The 14,329-nt window shown below is 37.5% G+C and overlaps 1 protein-coding gene across 1 annotated transcript in view; it reads left to right on the top strand.

The window, feature by feature from the left end:
• The window catches only part of LOC307188400 (uncharacterized protein), a gene marked incomplete at its 5' end in the record, with an annotated part of 192,067 nt that overhangs the window by 92,060 nt on the left and 85,678 nt on the right, over nucleotides 1-14,329 (top strand). The gene's annotated exons all lie outside the window — the stretch shown is intronic.

Below are 14,329 nucleotides of genomic sequence, written 5' to 3'. Positions count from 1 at the left end.
TAACATGAGATGAAGACACATGTATAAAGGATAAACATAGAGACAGCACAGGAATATTGTCCAACGAAAACAGTAGATCTTATATTCTTTGATTACAGAAGATATAGAGTCTAAAGAGCATACCTTTAATAAGTGTAAGGTCCAATGAGGTATTTCACATCAGTCAAAATATATTTAGTGATTGTCAAATCTCAGTTACTGCCTGTGCCTTATTCTTCATGTGTGTGTGCACACGTGTATGTGTGTGTCTGCAGATGCAGCTGAATTAGACCTGGGTCTCTGGCACAACTCAACTGCTGACAGGTGCCCAGCGAAGCATTCAGTCAAGAGAGATTCAGCCATTCTTTGCGGCCCAGGCCCCAGTAGCTGAATGCAATAACTTGAAAGCCTAAGGAAAACCTCTCCCTTTCTTTTAGTTTGGTTGTACTATTTCAACCGTCCTGTGGGCTTGCCAGCTTCCTCTGCTGGTATTCCAGGACCTGGCTAAGAATCCTGAAAGGAATTTGGAGATCATCTGAAACGTCAGTGGCAGACACGGCAGAGCACCCTCAGGCCTTCCTTCAGGAGAGAACCAACTAATAATATTCATATACTCATATATTATGACCGTAGATAATAATGACTCTTGAATTATGTCTGTGGGTACGTTGGCACCATGGTTCCCTGAAAACCTAGAGGAGGGAATAAGCTCTTTTGCTTGTTTTCTTTCTCATCTAAAGACAGCCTCACTTAGAGGGGCTCCTATACTAGTCCCCAGTGAGGGGCTAAGAGAGGTGAAGTCCTTCACCATGTGGAACGATGTCTGAATATAAACTGATTCACAGCCCTCCTCGGGAATGAGGTGCAACTGTTGGAAAGGAATGACTGTTGGAAAGGAATGTGTTGTCCAGGGCCTATTGCCCATCTCATGAAATGTCAGGGTGCTCAGAATGCTTTGAAATAATACTATGTCAGACAGCATTACCTGAAAGAAGAGTGCAGGTGAGAGTCAGGAGGCTGGAGTTCTAACACTGAATTTACTAAGACTACCTACTATTTGTAGAATACTCCTACCTTCACATAATAGATTTATGAGATAGGAAGGACTCAATAGAAATTTTTCCAATGAGGAACCTGAGGCCCAAATTACTGACTTAAGGTAATACGGTGTGTAGAAAAGAATTTCTTATTATATGGATAGCCTTGTACATTCTTAGAAAATTCATCATCTCTAAACTGGAGCCATTTACAATGTAAGGCAAGGCATAACACTAGAGGTTTGAAAGGGATTATGAAACTGTCTGGGCCAATGTGTCCAACTGGGTTATCAGTCTGTGGTTAGACATGGGAGCTCAGGTTGCTGGAATGTTGTTTTTGACATTGAGCCCCAGTAGGGCGCATGCAGTCTGGACCTTCATTCCACTGCTAAGCAGCCTGGTGCAGTGACTATGGTCCCAGGCCTTCCTGTCAGAGGTTCTTTTCTTGAAATCTGCGCCATAGGCAAGTACCGTCATCATTGTTGTAAAACTTGCTACACTGGGTTGTGTAAATATTAAATGAAGTCATGGAATAGAGATTGCTTGATTAATTCTAAAATTCTAGATGGATGTTTGTGATTATAATTATTTATGTTAAAGCACATACACTGAGGCCATCAAGAAAAATATGACAGTGAAAATTCCAAACTAGGATTGTTTGATATTTCAACATTTCTCAGATCTGTAATTCTCTGTAGATCAAAGGTGGTCTTTGATCTGTACTTACAGCATAATTCTTAAAAGCCGTGTAAAAAATACTGATTGTATCTTAAATAAGAAGAAATATCTATTATGCGTGTAATATAATGCCTCCTATTTGGCCTTAGTCTTTCTCTACTCTTTAAAAGTTGGTCTCGCCACCAAACCAAAAGGGTGAAGATAGAATCTTAAAGTCAGTTCTCCTAGAAATTGGATCTCTGCATAGCCATTGACAAAATCTAATCAGATTGGGTCTTATTCAGAACATCATTATAAAAGAAATGTTCAATGACAGTAAATGCAATTTGCTTTTCCATAGTGACTAACACAGCAGGATCTTATTACACCTGCTTAGAGTTTAAAAGTTTCCAGATGATCCTATAATTGAGCTTTTTTTCAGTTTTATCCATGAAAGAAAAAATAATGCATTATGCTTGTATGCTTTACAAAGCATGATAGTTTTACATGTTATCTTATTTGATCTCTGGGAAGGCATGGCAGGCATGCTGATGCCCAGGCTTCAGCTAGAGAAGCGTGTCAAGAGGTGTGCCCCGGGTTGCTCAGTTACTGAGCCAGTGGCAGGGCTTCTACTTAAAACAAGCAGTTCTGACCTCAGATTCTATGCTCATCATCTCCCAACATGATCAGTGCCTCTCACACACCATGTTCCTGCCATTGTACCCGAGGTTTTCCTTGTTTAGAAGATTTTGTTCAGGAGTTAGTTTCATATTACATGGTTTTGAACGTACTGTAGGTCACTCGTGCTTTCTATAACTTCACTGACTTTAATTGTAAAATGCCAGGTGCCATATCAGCCTTATTATCATTAGCCCTATCCTTCCAAACCAGTGAAATAAAAGCATTTTTCTGTGTTTCAAACATACATAAAATGCAGAAGACCATCAAGGACTCAGTAGTGTTGGAGCTTGTTGGTTACAAGCAAATCCAATAGAAAATGACTATAACTTGAAATTAATGAGTAATAATATTTCTTTAATTGCTCTGGTTTTTGTTTATAAATGTTAAAACACAGTGCCTGACTATTTATTTTCTGTTTAGCTAGTAAGGACTTGGAACTTCTGCTTTCTTTAAGTACTAATATAGACTGACATATTATAATCCATGTTTATAGCCAGTCACCTGAAAAGGTTATGATATTTTCAAGTCCTTGACTTCCTCTTCTAGAACCCACGTTCCCTCCTATCACACCCCACCAAAAAGAAAAAAAGCCAGTGAAGATTCAGGTATATGAGGTTTTGTGCTCCCCCTCCTATCTTTTGTCATTGATTTTTATGTCAGTAATAATCAAAGGTATCTGTATTCTGGAAACTGCTTATCTCTTCTTTGTGCAACAAATGGCTGTTGAAAATGAACAAGCATTAAGTTTAATAATGAATCTTCTTAGCTTTCATTTCCATCTGTCTGTGTTTGTGTGTGGTGGAGGGTGACAGGGGAGGGTAAAGTTTTTTTAAGGGGATGCTGATAGAGAAAGGTGAAGATGATTCATTTAGCCAGATTTGATTCCACATGTTGATTCAGTCAACTTTCTGATAGACATCTCCATGTGCACAGTTTTAATTCTTATTTGTATTAGATTTTTTCAAGCAGTGCTCTGGTCTGAATGTTTGTATTCCCTCCAGATTCATAAATTGAAATACTAACCCCCAAGGTAAGGGTATTAGGATGTTAGGCCTTTAGGAGGTGATTATGGGATGAGGCTGGAGCCCTCATGGATGGGATTAGTGCCCTTATAAAAGGGATCCCAGAGAGCTTTCTGGTTTCCTTCCACCACATGAGGACAGAAGGAAAAAAAAAAAAGGCATCAGTTATGAACCAGAAAGTGGGCCTTCACCAGACACTGCATCTACCAACAACTTGATCTTGGACTTCTCAGTCTCTAGAACTATGAGAAATACATTTTCGTTTATAAACCACCCAGTTTATGATATTTTGTTATAGCAGTTCAAACAGACTAAGACAAGCAGTATGGGTCCCTTCAATCCTAAGCAAAGTACCAAAGTGTTTTGAAAAATGGTTGTGAGTAATAAAATATTGAGTTGTATAGCTTTGTAGTGATTGGGCAAAAAAAAACCTGTGAACTCATTAGGAAGTATTTGTAAGACAGGCAGGAAGTTTCCCATTCATGGTCTGATGACTTTGAGAGGAGCACAGTCTATTCCTCTAAAGCAATAAAGTCATCAAGTCCAGATGGCTGATTTTTTTTTTGTTATTTTAAATAGCCTTTAAGAGTCTTTCCACACAGGGAAGGCTCATATAATAGAGTTACTTAACAAGCCATTTACATTTTTAATATGTTGCTGATAAATTTTATTATCAAAATCAAACTCAGAAGTAATGCTACAATGGTCAAGATTATGACCAAGTTTTTGAAGTTCTTTAAAGTTATTATGAAGTGTACTATTCTGAATATTCACCATTAGACCCCATGGCACAGTTATAGAGCCCACATATAGTTAATCATAAATTACCACTATACCAGTTTTATTATTTATAAAGAGCTTTCTTACACGTGTCTCAGTTCATAGTCATAACAATCTAAGAAAACTTGTGGCACAAAGTTGAATGCACAATGTGACCAGCACATCACCTGCACTAGCATTAGCTGTGCTCTATTTCCCTTACTTACATGTTATGGTTTAACTACTGTCCTATTATGGATAAAGTGTTGGTTATTGTTCATATATGTACTCTTATAAATATGCATTATGAAAGCAAGATTTTTTTTCCTGAAATCTGTACCTTTAATCTCACTCATGCTCTTTGATAATGTGGATACACTCAGGACATAGTAGCTCAATCATCATGCATATTGAAGGGAGTCCCTTTCACCACAGAAAGGTCCCAGACCTATAATGACTGACCACAGGAAAACTCAGACGCAAGTCTTCCAATCTTTGGAGAACTGGTTTGAGACTAGTTAAAGGTTGTATCAGATTTATTTCCTCAATTCTTCCAAGCCACTCTTTCTTAGAGTCTATAGCGTTCTCATCTTTGTAGTTGAGTGGCAATCTAGGGAAGATTATAATCAAAGATAGATAAATTTAGAAGGCTAGTAAGGATTTTCCTCCTACACCTCTACTTTCAGTTGCCTAAAAATGAGCGCTTGTCATCACTTTCCTAAATATTTATTCAGTGGCAATAACTGGACACAAAAGTCAACTTTTATAAAAATAGCAGCTTCATGTGGTTCAATCAATCTATCTGTACTACATTTTTGTACACACAAAGAAATACACACACATTTCTCTTCTCTGAATTGTCTGTTTTCTCTGAGTTTTTAGTGTTTATTGACTGTGAGCCCTATCTTTGATGCTAGAAGTTCTCCTAAATGTCTAGAGATCCTACACTGAACAACCACATTAAAGGATGAAGCTCCTAGAAACTAAGTGTATGCTCCATGTGCTTGGAAATGACTTATGGGTGGGTGGGCTTCATTGTAAGTGGATGATGTGTGAATACAGCAATTTCATTGGTAAAACCCTAAATGTTAGCCTCAGTTAACATCTGACGCTGTTCAGAAAAGGGGCTTTTGGTTTCTTCTTCAGTGTATAGACCTGGCTGTTGGACCTCTGAGAAAGAGCTTGAGATCTTACTATTCTATATTTTCTGCACATTTTTACTCAACTCCCCTGTTTCTAATCCAGATCTATCCTCTTGTTCTCTACAGTGTCAAGTGTCCCATATCCAGAGCCTGGTTTATTTGATTTATGCAGAGAATCAACCTCTGTTCTCCTGTTGGAGGAGAAGATGTAGTCCCTGGGCTCTCAGGAGTGGGACTGGGATCCTCGAAGTCCAGCTGTCCCTGGGCAGACTTTGACCCTGAGCTGGGTCATGACTAAGCCTGCCGTACGTTCTTACAGAACTCAAAAGGATAGAATTGTTGCATAGCCAGAATTTCTTCATAAGGTATATGTTAGTTATGGCCCTCCAGAGAAACAGAACCAATAGGAGATGTAGAGAGATATATATAAAGACACTTATTATAAGGATGGTTTATGTGATTAGGAAGGCTGAGAAGTCTCACAGTCTGCCATCTTCAAGCTAGAAAACCAGGAAAGCTGGTGGTGTAATTCAGTCTGAGTCCAAAGGCCCAAGAACCAGCAGCGCTCAGGAGCAGATGGACTTCCCAGCTCAGGCAGAAAAATAGTAATGCATCCTACCTCTGCCTTTTTGTCTATTTAGCTTCTCAGTGGATTGAATGATGCCCAGCCACATTGGTGAGGGTGATCTTTTTTACTCTAATTCCAATGCTAATCTCTTTTGGAGATACCCTCACAGACATATCTAGAAATGTTTTACCAAATATCTGGACATCCCTTAACCCAGTCAAGTTGACACTTAAAATTAACCATTTCAGGGTACTAGCCAGATCTTTAAGGAATAATAGGGTCTATTACCTTTTATAACAGCATAAAAGGCATAAGCCTGTGGCTTCAGGACCTTCTGATTTGTGGATTTCTTGCACATGAAAGAAGAATTTACTACTATTTGAGGATGCTGTTGTGAGAGAAATACAGACACACTGGCAGCTGGGGTACTCTCCAGTATCTTTGTTTTGGGATTATCTTGATAATGCTTACTAATTTATTAATACCAGTGGGAAAGCAATCTTGAACCAAGTCTGAGTTGTCATTCTTACCAGTCTTCAAAGCCCGGCTGACCCTTTTTGGCCTGACTTTATCATTCCATTTTTAGCTCTGTACTCTAGTTACCCCAATTTCTGAGACCTTCTGTCATTTTTTCTGAGGGCCTATAGTTGATCACTTGTTTGTGCTCCCTTCTGCAGGCATTTAGGATTTAGTTTACATTTTGTCATTCTAAATTCTATTGACATTTATTCTCCGTTAACTGTTTTTTCCACTCCTGACTGCTTTGCTCTTATTGATTTATAACTTCTTTTGTTTCTTTACTTTGGTAGGATTTAAAGTGGAAGGAGATATTATAAATGCATGGGCTCTCTGTCATGTTTATTCAGCTTACACCTTATATTTTAAAAATATATATTTTTATTAAAGTATTATTTACATACAATAAAATCCACCCATTTTAAACTGTAAAATTTGATAACATTTGTAGACCTTAGATGTTTGATATGCCCTACTTAATAGTGAAATGCAGAATCATCATACTTGCTTATGTTATTTTCTACCTTAAACCTTATATAGATAAATATATGCCTTTCTCCTGGAGGAGGCTGTTTGTAGCAGATGCTCTTTTAATGGCTGCTGGTAAAGCATGACAGGCACTTTGAGAGCATCTGATACATTTTTCCCAAGTAGCCCACTGTTCTCTTTGGAAATATTGGAGGGGAGCATGCAATGTATCTCTCAAAATGTCTGAACAGGTGTGTTTTCATATTGTTTTTAACTTTAAGGCATACGTAAATGCAAAGACCTGTATTTATTTTCAGTGATAAAGTCTTTAGTAATGTGTCTTCTAGTTGGAACCACAAACTTCCAACATCTACAGAAGTCAGGCAGGTGTATAAACACAGATGTAGGAAAATAAGGAGTGGTGAATCGCAGCAGGGCGATTCCTCCTGAAGACACTTAAAATAGATTAACCCAAGTCTTTAGGTGTCTATAGACTGCAGGCTACCAGGTTAACCCCTAGTATAGGAAATGGTGAGTTCTCAGAAGCTAACAGCTTCAAGAAAGAGCACATGATATCCTGCACCTAATTCTCAACTCAAAACTTGCTTAAATTTCCTATTTAATCTTGTTCTTGCTTTTTCCCTCCCTACTTCTCTAGTGCTCTCTCCTATGCCTTTGTCCCTTTCTTGTTTCCTCTTTCTCTTACCTCTCCCCTCCTTAACTCACCAAGATGTGAATGAAATGATGTGTGTTGTATATAACTGTTCTTATAAAGGTTGAATCAAGTGTAATCTCCCTATTTGGCTCATTTCCCTCATGAGAAAACCTCTGATAACGTCTCCTTGCCTGCAGCACAAAGACAACAAATGCCTACGCTGCCATTCAAGGTCTTCTTTTTTTTAATTTTTAATTAATTTTTATTGATATATAGTTGATTTACAATGTTGTGTTAGTTTCAGGAGTACAGCAAAGTGAATCAGTTGTACATATACATATATCCACTCTTTTTTAGATTCTGTTCCCTTATAGGTCATTACAGAGTATTGAATAGAGTTCCCTGTGCTATACGGTAGGTCCTTATTAGTTATCTATTTTATATATAGTTGTGTGTATATTTAACTGACCGCTACTTACTTTGGCAGCCTTATCTCTTAGGACAGTAGCTCTTCCAGTATCAGAAACCCACAAAGCCACAGCAGCCAGTGAGCATGCAACGCATACTACTTCTTCTCTGCTAGTCAGCTGTATTCCTTCATTTTGCCTGCAACACGCCATGAATATTGTAGGTGCTTAATAAACGAGTTGAACTGGAATTTTCCGTTATCACTTTGAACACGCATGAGTCGCACTATTACTATTTTTCAACTTAAAAATTTAAAAGCCAATTAAATTAAGTCACATTTGGCCTCTGACTCATTTTGTATTCCTTAACATCAAAATAAAGCTGTTAAAAGTACAAAAGGCATCCTGGTCTGCATTTCCATGCCTTGTTGTCTTCCTTGTTGGATGAGACAGATGGCACTAGGTTGTTTGACTCTGGCATGTGCTTGATGAGCGTGGACAAAAAAACAAGAAAGCAAGATAGATTTCCAAGCTCAGAAATTGTTGACTAGTAGACCATAGTTCACCTTCACTGTGGAGAGCTTTTGCTGCCAACGTGTTAGTCATTTCTGGGCTCTTTTCCATTTCACACATTTGCTGTATGATTTCTTATGCTTTCATTCACACAGTGCACCCTTTCTTTCCTCAGTGCTCTGGATGGAATCTTGAGAGAGTAAACAGACATTTCTTTGCCATTTACAAAGGGCTTTGTTTGCTCAGAAAGTCCACAATTTAGACACTAATGAAATATGAAATATGCCATATTATACTTTGAAAATGACCTTGTGTCAATGTCAAATATGGAGGATGAGTGTTCTAAGAATTTCATGGTTCCTATCCAAATTTTATGGCTACTTTATAGAACCTTTTACATGCTTATGTGCCCTGATGTTTTTATAGACATTAATACACAAAGAACAATTCAGATTGTTTTAAAAAATCTAAAATCTGATTTATCTATGAGACACACTTCAGAACACAAACCAATTTTGCTATAGTAATACTGTGTCAATATTTCCTGACAGAAGACAAATGTTATTATTTCACCATTTTTACCTTTGTAAAAGTTTAGAATTTTACAAAATGACTCTTCTTTACATGTCAAAGTAGTAAGTTGATGAAAAGAAAAAAAGAACTGCAGCAATTTTTGTATCCGGTGGCAATGACGGGTAATCCACGTGTGTTGGGTTATAAATGGGGCACATACCATATTGACAACTGAAAAAACAGTGAATATGACTTTAATGGAGAAATGTATCTTTTCATCAAAATCACAGATTTTTTTTTTAAAAGCTTACCTTGACTTGTTTCACTTCTTATTTAATTGGATATTCTCCATGACAGAAGGTTGAAATTAGAACGATCTAAAAGTCATCAGTCTCCCTCTAGTAATTTATTAACTGAAACATAGACTAAATAGCTGGGGAGTTAGTTAGTACTCAGCAAAATTGGGAAAGAGAAAAAAATTATGCTCCAGGTTTTCCACCTTTTGTAAGCCCTTTTCTAGATCTCCTTTCCTATTGGCCACTCCCCCCCCCGCCCCCCAGAGTCACTCCATATACTCATACTGTCTGAGCCCTTTTCATAGAGGAATCTGATAAATTCCTTCAGGCTAGGCGCTTAGGAATTTAATATGCTATTGTGGTCAGGAGAATTAGAAATTAACAAAAGAACCCAAGAGGAAAAATAATGAAGACAATTCATAAGTCAGTAATTGTGGGATTTAAAGAAACAATTTAGGGAGAACTTTAATATCAAGATACAAATGACAGGTCTTTCTCTGCGATGGTGTCCATAACCTTATGAAGAAACAATAGTGTTGGACTTATGTTTTATGTGTGAGCTGGAGCTTGTGATCAACTGGCACAGCTTTGGTTTTCTGGGTGTTTTAGCTTGTGTGTTCCCAGTAATTATTCACTGTTTCTAAGAGGATGCTATACCTAACAGTTCTGCTCTACTTCCTGCTGTGCACCATTCCTAGTGCTAGCCACCTTATTATCTTCCAAAGGCAAGAGCATATTCCATAGAATCTTTCTTCACTTATCCCCATATGAGCAATTTTCCAAAATAACTGACCCTCTCAACTCCTCCTGGGAAGTAAACTGATTCCCATGGGACACTTAATTCCCTGGCTAATCCCTAAAATGACCAAAATATATTTTTTTTCTATCAATTTAGTTGTTTGTTCCCAAACCTTTTATGACAGTTAGACTTGTTATTGTAATTTTATAATTTAATTCAATCATATGCAAACTATGAAAAATATCTGAAATAGTATACAAATATGAGAGTAAAAAAGAGTTTTGTTAGCCTATAAAAAACAAATTGAATGCTTTGCACAGACCCAATAACTGTTAGTCAGAAAAAATTGAGTTAGAATATATAGGGCAAAAATAAATTACCAAAATTAAAGGAATTCTGGAATCAGATTGCTTTGTAAATTTCTTTAGGGTTTTTTTTTTCATTTTAAAAAAATGAAACTGGAAATTATGGGCAATATATTATGGATATGGTTTATGCAAGAAATAGAATTCTAATGGACCCACAGTCAAAGAAAAGCATTGGTCCTACATCAAAGAATTGCCATATGGATGTGCATTTATATGTTAAATGTTTAAAATTATTTAAAGTATATTTGTAACATTTTTAAGAGCTCAATTTAATCTTTTATTATTATTACCTAAATGGCCCCTTCTGATGCAGTCACCTCGGAGGAACAGGCTTCTATGAAATGTCAGTGGAGGGGAGGTCCTTTGGCTGACAAACCGATGTCACATGAAGTCGGAGCATATGCTCTGAAGTGAGTGAAGAGAAGGCTGCCGATTTAAGAAAGGAGTCCCCACTTACTGGATAAATAATTCCTGAAATCCCTTCTGTACAGCATGACTAGTTTTAGAGAAAACTTAATATGTAAATATCTCTAGGAAATATATCTAGGAAAGAGATTATCTCTAGGAAATATATCTAAGGAAGAGTATATACAAAGCAGTAAGTGATTGAGATCAGATTTTAAAAGTAAGGAAGAGAGGAAGCACTCTGGTATCTGTGGTATCCCAAGGGGAGTGTAAAAAGTAAAAATTCAGAATGGGAGGTTGGTTGTCTTTGCTGTGATTGGGCTGAATCCAAACCTTGCTAGATGAAGTAAGAATAGTCAGCATTTATACTGCATTTCATCAAGAGTCAAACCATGAAATATGTGCTTGGAAGACCAAGCAACAAGCAGCAGCGGAGGAAACAAGCTCCCGCCAGGTGCAAATATCTTCTTCTTCCTTTGACAATGGTTTGGTAGTTCTTGCTTTTCTCTTCCAAGTAAAATATAAACTCCATGGACAGGAAGCACATTCCCCATGGCTAGAAGAAAGCCTGACATATTGATGATACTCCAAATTTTTTATTGAATCATGGCTTGAACTTTTTCTCTACTTTATTAATTCATCCCCCCTTTGTCTTTTCCCTACCTTTTGGTTCTGACAGTGGTCCTCAGACCCTCCCATGGTCAATGAAGACAGTCACAATACCAATTAGCACCCTGCATGATATTTAAAATTATTTTTTGGATCCTTGAATAGAATGCATTAGACGAGTAGGAATGAATATACCACAATTATTTTAGATCAGGGTTCCGGGAAGCAGATGCCTAGACAAGGATTTGTATACAGATGATTTGGGAGAATGCTCCCAGGAGAAACAGGTAAGGGAGTGGGAGAAGGAAGAAACTAAGCAAAGAGCAATTTCAGGTGTTATCCTAGCCTCAGCCTGATCCCGTGAACTCTACAGTTGAAAGACTGCAGTGTATTTTCCTCCTCCAGGCAAGGGAAGGCTCTTATACCCTGTCTTCAGTCACTTATTGGCTACCAGTCTCCCAGGGGCTATGCAAACTTTAAGGTTCTTCCAGGAAAGTGGTTTCTAGAAGTCCACAGCAATCCTCTGAAGAATGTTGCTGGGATGAGCTGTTAACAGGTGACATAAAGAGGCTGCAGTGAGGATACACAAGACCAGTAAAAGGGGTCCAGGGGAGCTGGGCAGAGTGTAAGGCATCCCCTAATGCCTAAAGCTTTGGTGAGCAAAAGACTCCTATGTCACCTTCTGGTCTGGTTGGTAAGGTGGATACATGAGCACACAGTGTTCTTTGGAGTTCCTGATGCTGTCACCTGTACCATGTGGAAATCTGCTAGTGACTCACACCAAAATGCTTTCAGGTTTGGATTCTGCATCCATAGGTCTATTTTACTGTAGGTCACCACCATTCTAGGAGAGAATATCCACCTAATTACACTCAATTAATCTACACTTTTCTTAGATTGGGCGAGGAACATTTTTGTTTCCCAAAATAAGTTCCATTTGGTAAGTTGTGAAAATTAAGATGACCCACTGTCAACTTGAATGTGCACTGAAGTTTGGTTTCCTACTAATTACTGTAATCCATCTCCCAGCTCCCCACAGACAACATAAATGAGAAAAATGATTATTTTTATGTTATTTAAGTTATAAATATTCTCTAGAACCTAATATATAGTTCAAGATAGACTTCTAAAAATGATGTGGTAAGGATGCCAATCTTTTTTTTTAAAGGATAAAACACTTTTTTTTAATATTGTTTTAAGTGCCTAAAACAAATGGCTTCCCATTGCTCTTAGAGAAACACCAAAATTCTTAATATGACCCCCCCGCATCCTCTCCTACAACATCTAATACTTCTCCCTTGCTAGGTCTACCTGCTGCAGCCACAGCCTCCTTTTAGTAAGGATGCCAATCTTACCATGAGTATATTAACATCTGTTCTACTTTTTCTTTAATCCTTTTGCCATTCTTATTACTATTTATAAAAAAGTAACTTTTTTTTGAGAAATATAACTCTAGTTTATTTTTCACTTAGATGTAAACAAAATGGTCATGTAATTATAACCTCTTTACATATAATATATAGAATACATATATATAAGTATATGCGTCTGGAGGTCAGCATTATAGCAAACAATCAAAGCACAAACATGCTTTATCAAGAAATAATTGTTTTACAAACACATAGATACAGAGAAAAGAGTAGTGGTTACCGGGGCGAAGGAGTAGGAGTGACGGCAAAATGGATAAAGGGATAAACCGTATGGTGACAAATGGAAACTAAATATTTGGTGGTGAGCCCACTGAGGTGTGTACAAAAGTCAAAATATAATGTTTACACTTGAAACTCGTATAATGTTATAAACCAATGTTGCCTCAATAAAAAAAGAAATAATTGTTTTAAATGTTATACTGTACAGTGAACAAAAAAGTCACAAAGCTCATGTACCTTCACTATTCTGTTATCTTTGTACGATTATAAAATCAAAGTATTTATTCATTTTTTTTCTTAGCAAACTAATATTGTTGCCAAGCAAACTCCGAGAGATTATTCACAAGTTGGGTATGGGAAGGAAATTCTTTTCTTGGGCTGCACTGCGTGGCTTGCAGGATCTTAGTTCCCTGACCAGGGATTGAACCTGTGTCCCCTGCAGTGGAGTCCCAACCCCTGGACCACCAGAGAATTCCCAAGGGAGGAACTTCTATAAACTAATATATCTATAGGTAGAAAAAAGGAGGTGTTAGAAGGCAGCAGAAGTATCAACAACTAAGCATACCTGATGAACCGCTGGTCTTGTTGTAATCTTTAATATAAAACAGTGAAACAATCAATGAGTCAGTAAAGTATGATGTATTCATGGCACTGTTTATTCAAATATAATTTTGATAGATATCCTTCAACAGTAGTTAATTATTTTCAATCCGTATTTTGATAAATAGCAGTTATTTGGAAATTACACTAATGGAGAAGTATTTCATTTCTGAAAATAGTAGAAAAATGAAACACTTATCTGTCTGTCTTGAAGTAGCACAAGATTGCTTTGGTGTTAATGTGCACATATGCCACAAATCACTAGAATATTTTAGGTGTATTTCTGATCAGCAGGGTGAAGACGTAACATGTCTTAAGAAAGTTTTCAGTTTGGGTAACATCCAAACTTTTAAATTCAAGCAGAGTGTGAGGGAGCACAGTATCCCCTCGGAGTGTTACCAATAGTAGATACAAGTGTCCACTCTGCTGGACATGTAACACACCTCCGCACATTTCAAAACATGTACTGTGTGACCACAGAACAACCGAGGTTTCTGTCAGGCCAGGAGCGCTGCTGAATGTGTTTATCAAGGTGGTTAATTAGAATAAAAACACATAAAGAGGACTCATAGAGTGGAAGGTACTTACCACCGACATTGGTTTTCTGATGAAGCCTACACCTCAAGGAGGCAAGAAAGTAAATAATAATTCTGCTGCAGGTTCCCCAGTGAAGAAATTCCTCTCTAGCACTCATCATTAGTCTTCCCACTTGATACAATTCACAGCGGTGTGGTTTCTGAGTTAGG

The sequence above is a fragment of the Stenella coeruleoalba genome (assembly GCF_951394435.1).
Source record: "Stenella coeruleoalba genome assembly, chromosome: 6".
Classification (NCBI taxonomy): Eukaryota; Metazoa; Chordata; class Mammalia; order Artiodactyla; family Delphinidae; genus Stenella; species Stenella coeruleoalba.
The sequence above is the reverse complement of the archived record's forward strand: the minus strand, read 5'-3'. Positions and strand labels throughout refer to the sequence as shown.